A 16,059-nucleotide genomic window follows, 5' to 3' on the forward strand; every position below is an offset into this window, starting at 1 on the left:
GGGTGACAGATCGAGACTCTGTCTCAAAAAAACAAAAGAAAACAAAACAAAACAAAACAAAACAAAACAAAAGATATGCCCCAGATGGTGGAGACAAGCTACAGGCCCTCTCCAGAGAGACCCCCTTCTTCCTGCACCAATGGACAGGACACCAATTTGTATGTTTGTGCCAGAAAGCCAAGGAGTCCTGCTGTTCATTCACATGAGGCCCTGCTGGGCGCCAGGCAGGGCGCTGAGCTGAGCCCATTTCTCTCTGGTATCTCCCTAGCCTCTCCCCAAGCTCTTAGGTAGAATAAGATCCAGTAAGTATAGACACTTTTGCAGCATCCAAAGAATTAACCCTTCACTCATTTACTCACCTGGTGAGAGATACAGGGAGAAAGCTGTGGAGTAACTCAGGGAGCTGGAGCCCATAAGGCAAGAAACCCATGCCCATTCATTCAACAAACTTGTATTGAGCTCCTTTTTGATGCATCCCCCATCCACTATAAGCACTTGGAGACGCACACAGATGTGGTTTCTGCTCCCATAGTGTGTGTGTGTGTGTGTGTGTGTGTGTGTGTGTGTGTGTGTGTGTGTAGGGGGATGTAAACAGGAAAACAGATATGCAAAACAATTTCAGATCGCGGTAAGTGCTAGGAACAGAATGAAATAGGATAGGAGTGATGGACAGGGGAGACTTCAGGTGGACTCATCGGGAAAAGCCTCTCCAGAAAGTGACCTTTTGGGAGAAAACCGAGGGGTAAGAATCTGGTCCTGCAAAGATCTGGGCAAGAAATGTCCAGGTGTAGGGAACAGTGAGGTCAAAGTCACCATCACAAAGAAACGCTTGGTGTATTGAGGAGCAGCAGAGAAGTTGGAGTGAAGACAGAGAGGGGTTAAGGTAGTATATACCTTGAAAGGGGAGGCTCCTATAGGGGCTTACAGGCGATATAAATCATTCATTCATTCAACACATATTTATTGAGCATCTACTGAGATCCTGTTCTTAGTTTACTGCGTGGAGACAGACCACAAGCAGGTAAACAAGCAAATATGTAAGTCCCAGGTCAGATAAATTTTAGGAAGTGCTGTTTTCCAGTGGTTCAATGGTCATCCCAGGGCAGAGGTGGGGAGACCTGCTGAGGGCGGCTTCTCCCTCAGTCCGTCCATGCCTGCAGGGTCTGGAACCCAGGTAGCCAGAGACCCGCTGGTCTTCTTTCCCCTCCCCTGCCCTCCCCTCCCTTCAAGATGGCTGACAAAGGCCGGGCTGGGTGGAAGGAAGGGAGGAAGGGCGAGGCAGAGGGTCCAAAGCAGGATGACAGGCAGGGGCACCGCGGCGCCCCGGTGGCACCGCGGCTGGAGGTGGGGGTTAAAGCGGAGACTCTGGTGCTGGGTGACTACAGTGGGGGCCCTGCCCTCTCTGAGCCCCCGCCTCCAGGCCTGTGTGTGTCTCCGTTCGGGTTGAAAGGAGCCCGGGAAAAAGGGCCCCAGAAGGAGTCTGGTTTTGGACGTCTGACCCCACCCCTCCCGCTTAGGGCTTCTGATCCCCCAGGGTGATTTCACTGGCCCGGGGTTGGGAGGGCAGGGGGCCAGGGGGCGGAGCCCGCGGAGAGGGGCGGAGGGGAGGCTCCGAGCGATTTCAAATTTCCCTCGTCCCCGCCCCCCCGTTCCCCCCGCGCCCGGGCGGGGATCTGAGTGGCTGCGGCGGGGGCGCACCCGGGCGGGGGCGGGGCGAGAGCCGGGCCGGGGCTACAAGGGGAGTCGGCACCGCCCCCTCCCCACCCACTCCCGCTGCCCCGTCCGGCCCGCGTCGCTTCCTCGCAGCAGCTGCTCCCGGCTCCGCGGCCGCAGCCCGCGTGGACGCTCCGAGCGCCCCCCGACGGACGGGACCGGCTCCCTGGCGGTCGGGCGAGCGGGCGGCAACGCTGCCCGGCCGGCAGCGCTGGGGTTAAGTGGCCCAAGTAAACCTAGCTCGGCGATCGGCGCCGGAGATTCGCGAGCCCAGCGCCCTGCACGGCCGCCAGCCGGCCTCCCGCCAGCCAGCCCCGACCCGCGGCTCCGCCGCCCAGCCGCGCCCGAGCCAGCCCTGCGGCAGGTGAGCGCCCCGGGGCCCCGGGGAGGCTCGGCCGCCAGCTGCTTCGAGGGCTGCTAGGGGAGGGGACGGCGGGGGCTCCCGAAGCTGCCGGGGAGAGACCCTCTCCAGGGACCTCCCGAGGAGGGGCTCCCGCCGGGCTGGAGACCCGGCTGGGTTTGGGGGGTGAAGAAACGTCCACGGACCCTATTTGGGGTGGAACGGTGACAGCGGGTGGGACGCGGGGGACATACGTCTGACGGGGACCGGAGATACGAGAGGAAGGGACGCGTCTGCTGCCTCTAGGAGCCCGAAGAGGAGAGAAGCTTGCTCTCAGGGAGGGGGACGGGCTGGCTTCCCGGGGTCCAGACTCGAGGGGGAGGAGGTGCCCGTCGAGAGCATGAACAGGGGCTTTGCTCATGGGCAGGGGGTGTAATTACCTGGCCTCTGCCTTGGGAAAAGTTAAGGGGCGGAGGAGGTGAGGAGGGGTTTCTGCCATGCAGGTGGGCGTCCGCCCCTTGCAACTGGGATGTGGGGTCTTCAGGCGAGGCGCTGTCCCTTCCCCCAGTCCCAGCTTTAGGAAAGAGCTCGTGAGTGTGAGCTTAGACTCGCGCGGGCTGGGGTGTGCGCGCGTGGAGGGCGTGAGGCAGAGGGCGACCTCCCGGGGTGCTCCCGAGCTGAGCCACCAAGCGCGGGGCGCAGCGGGGCTGCCCTCTGCCTGCGCACACCTGGCCCGGGAGGAGCCGGCCGGAGGGGCGGCGCCTCCCTGTCCCGGCCACGCCGCCTACCCTGGGGTCTTACTTTCCATTCTTAGCCTAACTCCCATGTGCGGCTGGCCCCACTTCCCAGACTCGCACACTAAGGCCACAAAACCTCTAGCACCAGCTCCTGGAAGATAAGCTTCCTGGCTCGTGGTTGCATGGGGAGGGTGTATTGAGCCCCACTTCATCGGGGAGAAAGTGGAAGCGGAGAAAGACCTAACAAGTTGTAAGACTGTGCTGCCCTTGGGCCCAGGCTCCCCGCTGGAGGATCTCACCTGTGGATGGAGTTCCGAGCCCAGTTCTTGCCCACGCCTCCAGCTTTCCCTGCTCCCTTTTCCTCCCCTGGTCTAGGAGAGAGGCTCGCTGGGCCCCCGTGTTTCCACCCTCCCCGAAGCTGGGAAGTGTTCGAATTAAAGGGAATTAAGGACAGAGTATGAACTTTGAGTTGCCTCCTGAGTTCTGGATGCGGTGGGTTGTGGCGGACGGGTGGCAGTTTTTGGGAGACAGCTGTTATCTCCTCTACCAGGCCTGCTGGGGCTTCTTGTTCACCCACCTTGGAAACGCCAGGTGCGGACTTGATTTTTCCAGAGTTGAGATGATGGTACTTAGTTTATAGGGTTGGTATACAGTTAGCACTCAATACGTGTTTGCCATTGTTGGAATCACTAGCTAGCACACGGGCTAAGCAAGCTTCCTTCCTTAAGGAAGCATAGTTCTTAGTTCTTTATCATGTGTTTAAACCCTGTCTCGCCAAGTTCATTGCTCTCCGTGCCTTAATTATTACATCTGTGAATTAGCAATAGTCCTACTAATAGGGTTGTGTAAGGATGAAACCAGTCTTATGCGTGAATTAACCTCTTCAGCCCTTGATCTTCCTCAGATGTTTAGGCGTGATAGCCTCTACCACATTGGGCCTGGGTAAAGAGGCAGTGGGATAGTGCCTGTGTAGGGTCAGCACATGGTGAGTGTTGATGTCCGTACTTAATAACGAATAGCCCCTCATTTTAGGGTGGCCATTCCTGAGATTTGGGGATGGAGGGAGGCACCCCTGCCAGCCTCTCCTTTTCCTGCCTTCACGAAGGCAGCTATGAAAGCTTTTCTCAATCATTGTCCACGATTAGGGAGTTGGCAGGAAGAACCGCCTTTGTTCCCTTTCGAACGGAGTCTTGGTTTTGTTTTATAAGGGTTGGGGCCGTTTTTAAAGCCCTCCCGGCCACGCATGGGGGCCTACTGCAAAGGTGTAATTGCAGAACTAAGTGAGATCCTTTACCTTTTCCCATTGGGGTGGAGAGTGCTGAGACAAAGGGACAAGGACTGGGGCCAGTGGCATCCTGCTCTTAAAGTCGTAGACATAACCCCCACCCCTTGCAAAGGATGGGGGGAGGGGAAGACGGTAGCTGGGAGCTGCAGGGGTCTAAGGGAGGAGCAAGGGAGGTGGGGTTGAGAGGCTGCTTCCTTCCCTTCCTCCAGCCACGTGGGGCCTGTGATCCAGAGGCGCCTGTCGCCCCTCATTATTGCAGCCCCATGGACCTGCTGCCAGTGGGGGCTTGGGCAAGTTCTTCAAGGAAAACTTACCTTGGGATTCCTTTTCCTAGACCAGCTCTTATGCCGGCTGCCTCACCTCCAGGCTCAGACGCCTTTTCCAGTTTCAGCTAAATGTGAAACTTTTCAGAGGTATGAGGTTGTGCGCTCTTCCCCACACACCAGTCCTTAGCCCAGGCACATACTACTAATTCAGTGGAGTTTTTTCTTTTAAATCATGAATTTTCAGGATGATTTCCAGTTTCACGGAGGACCAGGGCTGGTGAAGTATGGAATTCATTTCATGTGCAGGCCACTCTTGTAAAAAGAGACTGAGCAGACATGTCTCCCCTTTATTGGGGGGCTCATGTTCTCACTGGGACCCTTTTACAGGTGATAGAACTGAGGATCTGGAAGATACAGGTACTATTACGTCTTGGTGGTGAGCATTTTCTTTCTCTTTTTTTCTTTTTTTTTTTTTTTTTTTTTTGAGACAGTTTTGCTTTGTCACCCAGGCTGGAGTGCAGTGGTGTGATCTCAGCTCACTGCAACCTCTGCCTCCCGGGTTCAAGCAATTCTCCTGCCTCAACCTTCCGAGTAGCTGGGATTACATGCGCACACCACCATGCCTGGCTAATTTTTGTATTTTTAGTTGAGACGGGGTTTCATCATGTTGGCAAGGCCGGTCTCAAACTCCTGACCTCAAGTGATTCACCCGCTTCGGCTTCCCAAAGTGTTAGGATTGTAGGCGTGGCTGTTACACCCGGCTGCTTTTTATTTATTTATTAATTTTTAAAAAAATTTTTTTTTTTTTTTTTTTGAGACGGAGTCTCGCTCTGCCTCCCAGGCTGGAGTGCAGTGGCGCGATCTCCGCTCACTGCAAGCTCCGCCCCTCGGGTTCATGCCATTCTCCTGCCTCAGCCTCCCAAGTAGCTGGGACTACAGGCGCCGGCCACCATGCCTGGCTAATTTTTTTTGTATTTTTAGTAGAGATGGGGTTTCACCGTGTTCGCCAGGATGGTCTCGATCTCCTGACCTCCTGATCCACCCGCCTCGGCCTCCCAAAGTGCTGGGATTACAGGCGTGAGCCACTGTGCCTGGCCATGCTTTTATATGGGTGCTGCCTCACACCCATAATCCCAGCACATGGGAGACTGAGGCTGGAGGATCACTTAAGGCCAGGAGTTCAAGACTAGCCTGGCCAACGTGATAAAACCGTGACTCTACAAAAAATACAAAAAGTAGCCAGGCGTGTTTGCGCATGCCTGTAATCCGTGCTACTCAGAGGCTGAGGCAGGAGAATTGCTTGAACCTAGGAGGTGGAGGTTGCAGTGAGCTGAGATCCTGCCACTGTTCTCCAGCCTGGGCGACAGAGCGAGACCCTGTCTCTATGTGTATATATCTACGTAGATATAGATATGCTTAAATTTTTTTTTTTTATAAGGACAAGGTCTTGCTGTGTTGCCGAGGCTAACCTTGAAAGCCTGGGTCCAACGATCCTTCTGCCTCAGCCTTCCAAAGGCTTGGGATTACAGGTGTGAGCTACCACACATGGCCTCTATTCACTTTTCACTCAGATTTTTTCATTCATTCAAACAAAATAGTATAGGTATGACCTCTGCTCTAGTTTATTTTTTATTTACTTATTTATTTATATTTTGAGACAGTCTCGCTCTGTTGCCCAAGTTGGAGCGCAGTGGCGGTTGCTCACTGCAACCTCTGCCTCCCGGGTTCAAGCAATTCTCATGCCTCAACCTCCCGAGTAGCTGAGACTACAGGCATGCACCACCATGCCTGGCCAATTTTTGTTTTGTAAAGATGGGGTTTCACCTCATTGCCCAAGCTAGTCTCCTGGGCTCAAGCAATCTATCCTCCTTATCCTCCCAAAGTGCTGGGATTATAGACATGAGCCAACACACCCAAATTCAATTTTTTTTTTATTATTTTTATTTTTTGAGACCGAGTTTCGCTCTTGTTGCCCAGGTTGGAGTGCAATGGCGTGATCTCAGCTCACTGCAACCTCCGCTTCCCGAGTTCAAGTGATTCTCCTGCGTCAGCCTCCTGAGTACCTGGGACTATGGGCGTGGTGGTGCATGCCCGGCTAATTCTGTATTTTTTTTAGTAGAGATGGGGTTTCTCCATGTTGGTCAGGCTGGTCTCGAACTCCCAACCTCAGGCGATCTGCCCACCTCAGCCTCCCTCCCAAACTGCTGGGATTACAGGTGTGAGCCACCGTGCCTGGCCCAAATTCAATTTTTAATGGCGTCCTTGTCTTGTTTTATGGATACAACATCATTTATCTGCCTGAGAATATTGTAGGGTTTAGTGTTCCCTCATGTTCCCGCCAATATTAAGGGATACTCAATTTTCCAGTACCTTGCCCTGGAGGTCTGGCTACAGGGCCAGGAGACTGGCGAGGTCTCAGTCTGGTATCTGTTCCTCCACTTGTCCCAGTCTTTAAGCTCTTGTGTGTGTTTTTTTTTTTTTTTAATTATTTCTTTTGAGACAAGTCTCGCATTGTCACCCAGGCTGGAGTGCAGTGGTGCGATCATAGCTCACTGCAGCCTTGAACTCCTGGGCTCATTCCAGTATCCTCCCACTTCAGTCTCCAAAGTAGCTGGGACCTTAGTCACGTGCCACCACGCCCATCTAATTTTTAAAATTGTTTGTAGAAACATTAAAGTCTCACTATGTGGCCCCAGCTGGTCTCAAACTCCTCGGCTCAAGCAATCCTGCCTCAGTCTCTGAAAGTGCTGGGGCTACAGGTGTGAGCCTGTGCGCCCAGCTGTCTCGTGTTCTTGTCCAGAGCCTCAGCCTGCATGTCTGAAGAAGAGTGGTTGTCTCCAGAGCAGCAGGCTTAGGGAGGGGACTTGGGATTCAAGGGTCTAACTCTTCCTTTGGAAGAAGGCCTCTCTCTTAGTAGGCTTTTCTGGATTCCAGCAGCATTTATGTCCTGTTGTATGTGTGTGTTCTGGGGCCAGAGCTGGGGCTGGAACCCAGGCTGCCACTGGGCCCCAGCTCCTGCAGAAGTGCTGATGCCTTTGTAGGGCGTTCGCTGCAGCCGGTACAGTGATGGGCCCTGGCAGCATGAAAACATGGCTCACTCTGTTGCTTAGGCTGGAGTGCAGTGGTGTGATCACAGCTTACTGCAGCCTTGAACTCCTGGGTCAAGCGATCCTCTCACCTCAGTCACCTCCTGAGTAGCTAGGACTACAGGTGAGAGCCACCAGTCTTGGCTAATTTTAATTTTTTTTTTTTTTTTTGGAGATGGAGTTTCGCTCTTGTCGCCCAGGCTGGAGTGCAATGGCGGGATCTCGGCTCACCACAACCCCCGCTTCCCGGGTTCAAGCAATTCTCCTGACTCAGCCTCCTGCGTAGCTGGGATTACAGGCATGCACCACCATTCCCGGCTAATTTTGTATTTTTAGTAGAGATGGTGTTTCTCCATGTTGGTCAGGCTGGTCTCGAATTCCCCACCTCAGGTGATCCACCCGCCTCGGCCTCCCAAAGTGCTGGGATTACAGGCATGAGCCTCTGTGCCTGGCTAATTTTAAAATTTTTTATAGAGATAGGCTCTCGCTATGTTGCCCAGGCTGGTCTCAAATTCCTAGGCTCAAGTGTAATCCCAAAGTGCTGGGATTACAGGTGTGAGCCACCATGCCTGGTCCCTTGCCTGCCTTTGATTCCTAATTACTATCATGGTTCCTGAAGCCTAGTAGAACTCATATCTGAATGGATACAGGAGGCTCTGGAGATGGGAATGGGGAGGCACTAACTAGGGTCCCACTGAGCCAGCTACAGGCCCCCGCTTTTTTTGTGAAAAGATGGTTGTGATGAAGACTTAAGTGTTCATTATATTCCAGGCAAGCCATTTTCTCTGACTCTGGGAGTTGTTTGGCACCATGGGTAAGGAAGCCCTACCCTGACAATGGCACTGGAGGAAGAGCCTCAAGCTTAGGCACTGGCTTTCCCAAGTCCTTGGGTGAATTTGTAAACCTCACCTGTGTCCTCATGTTGCCCTAGGATGTTACATGCTGAGCTGTAAGCAGGATGCTGAATTAGGGGAATTGCTCAGTACTAAATATGATTGTTACTACAACCACAAAACTAGCAAGGAGTAGAACTGCATTAAAACACTGTTGCAAATTTTTTTTATTTTTTGAGACGGAGTCTCGCTCTGTCGCCCAGGCTGGAGTGCAGTGGCGAGATCTCGGCTCACTGCAAGCTCTGCCTCCCGGGTTCACGCCATTCTCCTGCCTCAGCCTCCCGAGTAGCTGGGACTACAGGCGCCCGCCACCACGCCCGGCTAATTTTTTGTATTTTTAGTAGAGACAGGGTTTCATCATGTTCGCCAGGATGGTCTTGATCTCCTGACCTCGTGATCTGCCCGCCTCGGCCTCCCAAAGTCCTGGGATTACAGGCGTGAGCCACCATGCCGGGCCCACTGTTGCAAATTTCTTTCCAAAATCTCTGCCAGCACATGGCTGAATCCACAGAACTGGCAGGACACACAAGATGCGCTGGGTTAAGATGCTTTGGTGCTCTCTGTGGGTGCAGCTGACTGTTTTGCAGGCATGCTTCTTGACCGTTGAGGCGGGCAGATCTGAGCCCCCACTAGGTAATTGTGGACAGTTTTTGAAAAGTGGTTTTTATGTGAGATCATGGGCTTCTTTTAAAGCCATTTGTATATATGCAGTTCCCTTATCTGCAGGCCTTAATTTTGACATTTCTGTTTTCCTTCTCGAGATTTGTTTTCTGTCCCTGCAGTACTGCTTTTTCCAGAATGTCATATAAATGGAATCATACATTATTATTATTTTTGAGACAGCATCTCACTCTGTTGCCCAGGCTGGAGTGCAGTGGCACGATTTGGCACATTGCAACTTCCACCTCCTGAATTCAAGCAGGAACCATACATTATATAGCCCTTTGAGTCTGGGTTCTTTTACTTATTGTGAGATATTTGAGATTTATTTGTGTTATGACACGTACTAGCAGTTATTTCTTACTTTTTTAAAATTTTTTTGAGACAGGTCTCTGGAGTTCAGTACTACAATCACAGCTCACTGTAGCCTCAACTCCAATGCTCCAGCGGTCCTCCCACTGCAGCCCCCACTGTAGCTTCGACTACAGGCACTTGTGCACCACTATGCTCAGTTAATTTTAAAAAAAATTATTTTTGAGACAGGGTCTTGCTCTGTCACTCAGGCTAGAGTGCAATGGCATGATCTCAGCTCACTGCAACCTCCACCTCCTGGGTTCAAACGATTCTTCTGCATCAGCCTCCTGAGTAGCTGGAATTACAGGTGCCCGCCACCTCATCAGGCTAGTTTTTGTAATTTTTTTTTTTGTTTTTTTTCTGAGACAGAGTTTTTCACTCTTGTTGCCTAGGCTGGAATGCAATGGTGTGATCTCAGCTCACCGCAACCTCTGCCTCCCAGGTTCAAGCGATTCTCCTGCCTCAGCCTCCCAAGTAGCTGGGATTACAGGCATGTGCCACCACCCCCAGCTAATTTTTGTTTGTTTGTTTGTTGTTGTTTTAGTAGAGATGGGGTTTCTCCATGTTGATCAGGCTGGTCTCGAACTCCCGGCCTCAGGTGAGCTGCCCACCTTGGCCTCCCAAAGTGCTGGAATTATAGGCTTGAGCCACCATGCTCCGCCTTACATTTTTTTTTTTCTTTTGAGACAGAGTTTCGCTCTTTGCCCAGGCTGGAGTGCAATGGCATGATCTTGGTTCACCACAACCTCCGCCTCCCGGGTTCAAGTGATTCTCTTGCCTCAGCCTCCCGAGTAGCTGGGATTACAGGCATGTGCCACTATGCCTGGCTAATTTTGTATTTTTAGTGGAAATGGGGTTTCTCCGTTGTTGGTCAGGCTGGTCTCGAACTCCTGACCTCAGGTGATCCGCCTGCCTCAGCCTCCCAAAGTGCTGGGATTACAGGCATGAGCCACCGCGCCCGGCCTAAATTTTTTTTTTTGTAGTGTTGGGGTTTCACTTTGTTGCCCAGGCTGATGAACTCCTGGGCTCAAGCAATCCTCCTGCCTAGGCCTCCCACATTGCTGGGGTTACAGGCATGAGCCACTGTCCCTGGCATCTTTTTTTTTTTTTGCTGTGAATGTAACATTTCTAGCTTTTCTTTGTGTTGTGATTTTTACCTTTTCAATACATAGTGTGCAAGGACATATTTTCTGGTTATGATAGAAATAATTTATTTGAAAGACTATCCATGTTGAAACAACTGAAAATGCTGTGCCTTTATCTGTTGGTAGAAGAACTAAGCTCCCTTAAAGAAATCTAGAGAGCAGAAGAGAACAGGAAATGAGAGACCACAAACTAAAGGGAGAAAATGAACTTTTCAATAAGGCTTGCAGGCTTGCTCTAGCAGTTGTAGTGATTAAAAGTAGTGGCAATGGCTGGGTGCAGTGGCTCACGCCTGTAATCCCAGCACTTTAGGAGGCCGAGGTGGGCGGATCGCCTGAGGTCAGGAGTTCGAGATCAGCCTGGCCAGCATACTGAAACCCTATCTCTACTAAAAATACAAAAATTAGCCGGGCGTGGTAGCATGCGCCTGTAATCCCAAGGAAGCTGAGGCAGGAGAATCTCTTGAATCCAGGAGGTGGAGGGGTTACAGTGACCCGAGATCATGCCATTGCACTCCAGCCTGGGCAACAGAGCAAGACCCCATCTCAAAAAAAAAGGAGTGGTAAAGGATAAATACCAAACAAAACTGAGCCTCAAAACATATTACATATATATGGGAAGTTCAAATAAGAGATAGAGTTGGGATGTATTCATAGGTGTCTGGCTTTACTTACGGGGAATAATATTAGGTCCCTACCTCATACCATATACAAATAATCAAATAATTATGTTGATTAAACCTGAGTGGCCTAATTCAAATAAATGTTTCTTAGACAGGCGAGTCTGATTGTAAAAGTTACATGGGCTTAAGGTAGGTACCCCCCAAACCTTCCTTCTGAGTATGAATTTTTATAGTTAGAGAAGAAATGCTGGAGAGAAATGGCTTAAACATTAATAATTGATGTTGTATTATGCAGGTTTCTTGTTTTCACTTTACATAACTTTGTCTAACAATAAGTACTGCACTCTTTGCCCCCTATTGTGGAAGCAGGTAATTTAGTCAACCAGTCCTCTTGACTGTGATTTGATTGCAGTGTTTGCTATGACAAATGGGACTGCAGCAACCCCCTTGCACAGAGGCCTTGGCGAGAGCTTTGAACTGGGTGGTTTCTGAGCAGTAGAATCCTGTGTAACAGGATATAGACATTAGGCATTTTAGATGACACAGTGAAGATTACTATCCCAAAGACTGAACCAGTATCCCTGCTGTGTAGGTATTTAGGCTTAAGATGACTAAATACTGTGTAGATATGTAGACTTGAGATTTAAGGCGTTCTTAGTTGAAGCCACAGGTGCAGCATGCTGTGAGGGAGGGGCCAAGGTTGAGGGGGTCTCTTTCCAGAATATTGACCTCCTTTGCCCCCTTGGGAGGGGACAGGGCCGTTGGCTCTGATTTTGCCAAGGGGTAGGTGGCCACAGGAATTGGGCATAGCAGTGCCTAGGATTCTGCTCCAATGCTGCCCCTCATTCTCTGAGTTACCATTGACCACTCCTTGGGGCTGCCACACCCTTCAAGGGGTTCTCAAAGTGGATATAGGGGAAGGGGCTGGGTGCTTGTGATTTCTGTATAAAGGGCAAAAAGTTTAGACTCTAAAGTTACTGTCATATCTTTTCAGATCTTTGTGGTCCTAGTTTTTTTTTTTTCCTGTTACTTATCTAAAAGGTAATGACATGATTTTATTCCAGTGCGCTGACAAACATCTGAGTGTATTTTGGTGTCATGCACAGTCTGCAGATAGCTACTTGTCTGGTTTTTCCCTGTTTGGACACATTTTTTTTTTTTTTTTTTGAGATGGAGTTTCGCTCTTGTTGCCCAGGCTAGAGTGCAATGGCGCGATCCTGAGTAGCTGGGATTACAGGCATGTGCCACCACCCCGGCTAATTTTGTATTTTTAGTAGAGAGGGGGTTTCTCCATGTTGGTCAGGCTGGTCTTGAACTCCCGACCTCAGGTAATCCGCCCTCCTCGGCCTCCCAAAGTGCTGGGATCACAGACGTGAGCCACTGTGCCTGGCTTTTTTTTTTTTGAGAGGGAGCCTGAGCCTGTACTGTTGCCCAGGCTGGAGTGCAGTGGCTCACTGCGACGTCCGCCTCCCGGGTTCAAGCGATTCTCCTGCCTCAGCCTCCTGAGTAGCTGGGACTATAGGTGTGTGCCACCACGCCCAGTTTATTTTTTGTATGGACACACTCTTCTGATAATTCTGCTTACTATGCCAAGGGCCCAGCTTCTACTGTAGGATGACAGTGGTACATGTACTCATGACCTAGAGGCACTGAGCAATTCCCCAAACGCATTCTGAATTGTGGAGGGTGATGGGGTGGATACTTCTTGATTGGCCTTGTGACGTGCTGCTGTGGTGGGTAGCAAGATGGCACATGAGAATAAGTGACTTCAGGTATCATGACTGTGTCATCGATGTAGGGGTCCTTGGTACCAACTTCCCAGTGAATTGGGTGGGTTACTTTATTTCACAGATTATAAAACTGGGGTTTGAGAGAAATATTGGGCTTTTTTTTTTATAACAGGGTCTTGTGCTGTCACTGGGCCTAGAGTGCAGTGGCATGACGATAGCTTACTGCAGCCTCAACCTCCGAGGCTTAGGTGATCATTCCCCATCAGCCTCTGAGGCGGAGGGACTACAGGCGAGTAGCTAGGACTACAGGGGCAGGCCAACACATTCAGCTAATTTTAAGAAATATTTTAATAGAGAAGAGGTCTTGCTGTGTTGCCCAGGCTGGCGTTGAACTCCTGAGCCCAAGCTCAAGCCTTGGCTTTCTAAAGTGGTGGGATTACAGGCATGAGCCACTGCGCCCGGCAGCGTTTTTTTTTTTTTTTTTTTTTTTTTTTTTTTTTACTGCTTTCCTGTAAATCTGATGTTTTCTGGAATTTAGGGTAAGTTCCTTATCAGACAGAGCAAAAGCACAGTACTGGGACCTTGTGTTCTGTCACGTGTTCTGCTGCCGCCGCCAGTGTGGACAGCCTGAGTCTGGCCCCCTTTCCTTTGGATGTGCTGTCCCTGCTGCCTGGATCCTTCCCGCTCTCTACTTCACCTAGGTGTGGTGTCCCTCCCTGGGCTTACTTACTGCATTGTTTTATGGTGTCTTTTTTTTCTTTTTTTTTTTTTGAGACGGAGTCTCGCTCTGTCACCCAGGCTGGAGTGCAGTGGCGCAATCTCCGCTCACTGCAAGCTCTGCCTCCCAGGTTCACACCATTCTCCTGCCTCAGCCTCCGGAGTAGCTGGGACTACAGGTGCTCACCACCATGCCCGGCTAATTTTTTGTGTTTTTAGTAGAGACGAGGTTTCATCATGTTAGCCAGGGTGGTCTCGAGCTCCTGACCTCGTGATCTGCCCACGTCGGCCTCCCAAAGTGCTGGGATTACAGACCTGAGCCACCGCACCTGGCCTTTTTTTTTTTTTTTTTTTTTTTTTTTGTAGATTCAAGAAGTACATGTGCTTGTTCGTTGCATGGGTTTATTACTTACTGGTGGGGATTGGGCTTCTGGTGTATCCATTACCCAAAGAGTGAACGTTGTACCTGGTAGGTGATTTTTCAACCCTTGCTCCTTCCCTTCCTCCCGTCTTTTTGGGGTCTCCCATGTCTTGTCTTGTCTTGTCTTATCTTTTTTCTTTTCTATTTTGAGATGGAGTCTCCCCCTTGTCGCCCAGGCTGGAGTACAGTGGCACGATCTCAACCTCACTGCAACCCCCACCTCCCGGGTTCAAGTGATTATCCGGCCCAGCCTCCTAAGTAGCTGGGATTACATGCGCCCACCACCACGACCGGCTAATTTTTTTTTGTATTTTTAGTACAGACCGGGTTACACCATGTTGGTCAGGCAGGTCTCGAACTCCTGGCCTCAAGTGATCAACCCGCTTCGGCCTCCCAAAGTGCTGGGATTACAAGTGTGAGCCACCGCGCCTGGCCTAATTTTTTTATTTTTAGTAGAGATGGGGTTTCACCATGTTGGCCAGGCTGGTCTTGAACTCCTGACCTCGGGTGGTCCACCTGCCTCAGCCTCCCGAAGTGCTGGGATTACAGGCTTGAGCCACTGCACCTGGCCCTAGATTTCTCTAACATAGGCTGTGGAGGTGGAATTTTTATTTATTTTGTCTTTAAATCAATACTCTCCACTGACTGTAGGATTTTAGTTTTTAATTTTTTACTGCACCCCAGGGGTTGGGGCAGATACCAAAGTGACCCCCCTTCCTGCATTGTGAGGTTTAATTAATGCAATTAACATTTACGAAGTGCTCTGAAACAGCTCTGCTGCTGGTATCAGCCTGGAGGAAATGAGTGACATCAGTTCTCAGCATTACTGCTGGGTTGGGGCGAGTCCCTGAGCCTCCTCTGAGTCTAATTGGGGGTGCCACCTACCCCTCTGTCTGCCACATTGCATTTGAGTACATCTGACCTGGTTCAGTCGGGGCACAGGCACCCTGCTGCACTGATGAGGAAGGCCCCTCGGGGAGAAGCTTGTGGGTGGGCCCACCCAGCACTGCTGCCCACCCTGAATCACACGCTGGACCCCAGCCTCTGGGAAAGGGTCAGAGTTCACCTCTCATCGCAAGGTTAGGCAGCCACCTCCTGTGAAGGGAAACGCACAGCTGGTATATCATGTCCCAGCCACGAAGCTCCCTTCATCCCTGGGATGGGTGATGCATTCATTGTTCATAACTTCTGTAATTCTTGTCTGTCTTGTCTCAGTTATGGCAATTCCAGGCACGTGCCCTGGATTGCCTGGGCATGAGATTTGGCACTGCCACTTCTCTGGGTGACTTAACTCATCTGAGTCTGTTGAAGGCAGGGGGATAATAAGACCTGCGCCAGGATGGGGTGGGGGTTAAAAGAGGTGGCAGACAGGCTGGGTGCGGTGGCTTATGCCTGTAATCCCAGGCCAAGGTGAGTAGATCACCTGAGGTCAGGAGTTTGAGACCAGCCTGGCCAACATGGTGAAACCACGTCTCTACTAAAAATACAAAAATTAGCCAGGCATGGTGGTGCAAGCCTGTAATCCCAGCTACGTGGGAGGCTGAGGCAGGAGAATCGCTTGAACCTGGGAGGTGGAGGTTGCAGTGAGCCGAGATCGCGCCACTGCACTCCAGCCCAGCTGACAGAGACTTGATCTTAAAAAAAGAAAAAAAAAATCCGTGGTGGTAGACAGTGTTCAGCCTACAGTAAGTAGGGCCCTGGGAACTGTTAGCTACTTGATGTTACAGTGGCAGTGTGGGATGATGCAGTTCTAAATCCAGCATGTCTGCCACTCTGGATAGGTCATATTAGATAAAGCAGTTGGCTTGTGATGGGGGCCATGTTATCTGGAAATGCCAGCCTTGAATCATGAAGTCAGTGAGATACATAGAAAAGGTGGGGGAGATTTGTATCCACCGGTACACACCTGATGCTAATTTAATTTCTCTTGTCCTGATTCTAAGAACATGTAATTAAATTTGTATGTTATTTACTTTCCCTATATATTGATCAAGGAGGTAGTATGTCAGTCTCTGTCTCGGTTTCTCCATCTGCAAAACAGGAATAACAGTACTTACCACATTTAAAGGTTAAATGAGTTAAGATAAGTAAA

At 50.7% G+C, this 16,059-nt stretch overlaps 1 protein-coding gene across 14 annotated transcripts in view; it reads left to right on the plus strand.

Annotated features, from left to right (window-relative positions):
* The first annotated feature begins 1,717 nt into the window (after positions 1-1,717).
* Positions 1,718-16,059, plus strand: part of DNMT3B (DNA methyltransferase 3 beta) — a 47,058-nt gene continuing 32,716 nt past the window's right edge. For 11 of the 14 annotated variants that reach the window (XM_004061985.5, XM_019017445.4, XM_063702484.1 and 8 more), the window contains exon 1: positions 1,749-2,077. The gene's annotated coding sequence lies outside the window, so the exon portion shown is untranslated. Of the gene's footprint in view, positions 2,078-16,059 lie in introns of all 14 variants that reach the window. The other 3 variants (XM_063702486.1, XM_063702482.1, XM_063702479.1) reach the window with 3 other exon arrangements.

This window comes from Gorilla gorilla, chromosome 21, assembly GCF_029281585.2.
Source record: "Gorilla gorilla gorilla isolate KB3781 chromosome 21, NHGRI_mGorGor1-v2.1_pri, whole genome shotgun sequence".
In the NCBI taxonomy this organism is placed as follows: domain Eukaryota; kingdom Metazoa; phylum Chordata; class Mammalia; order Primates; family Hominidae; genus Gorilla; species Gorilla gorilla.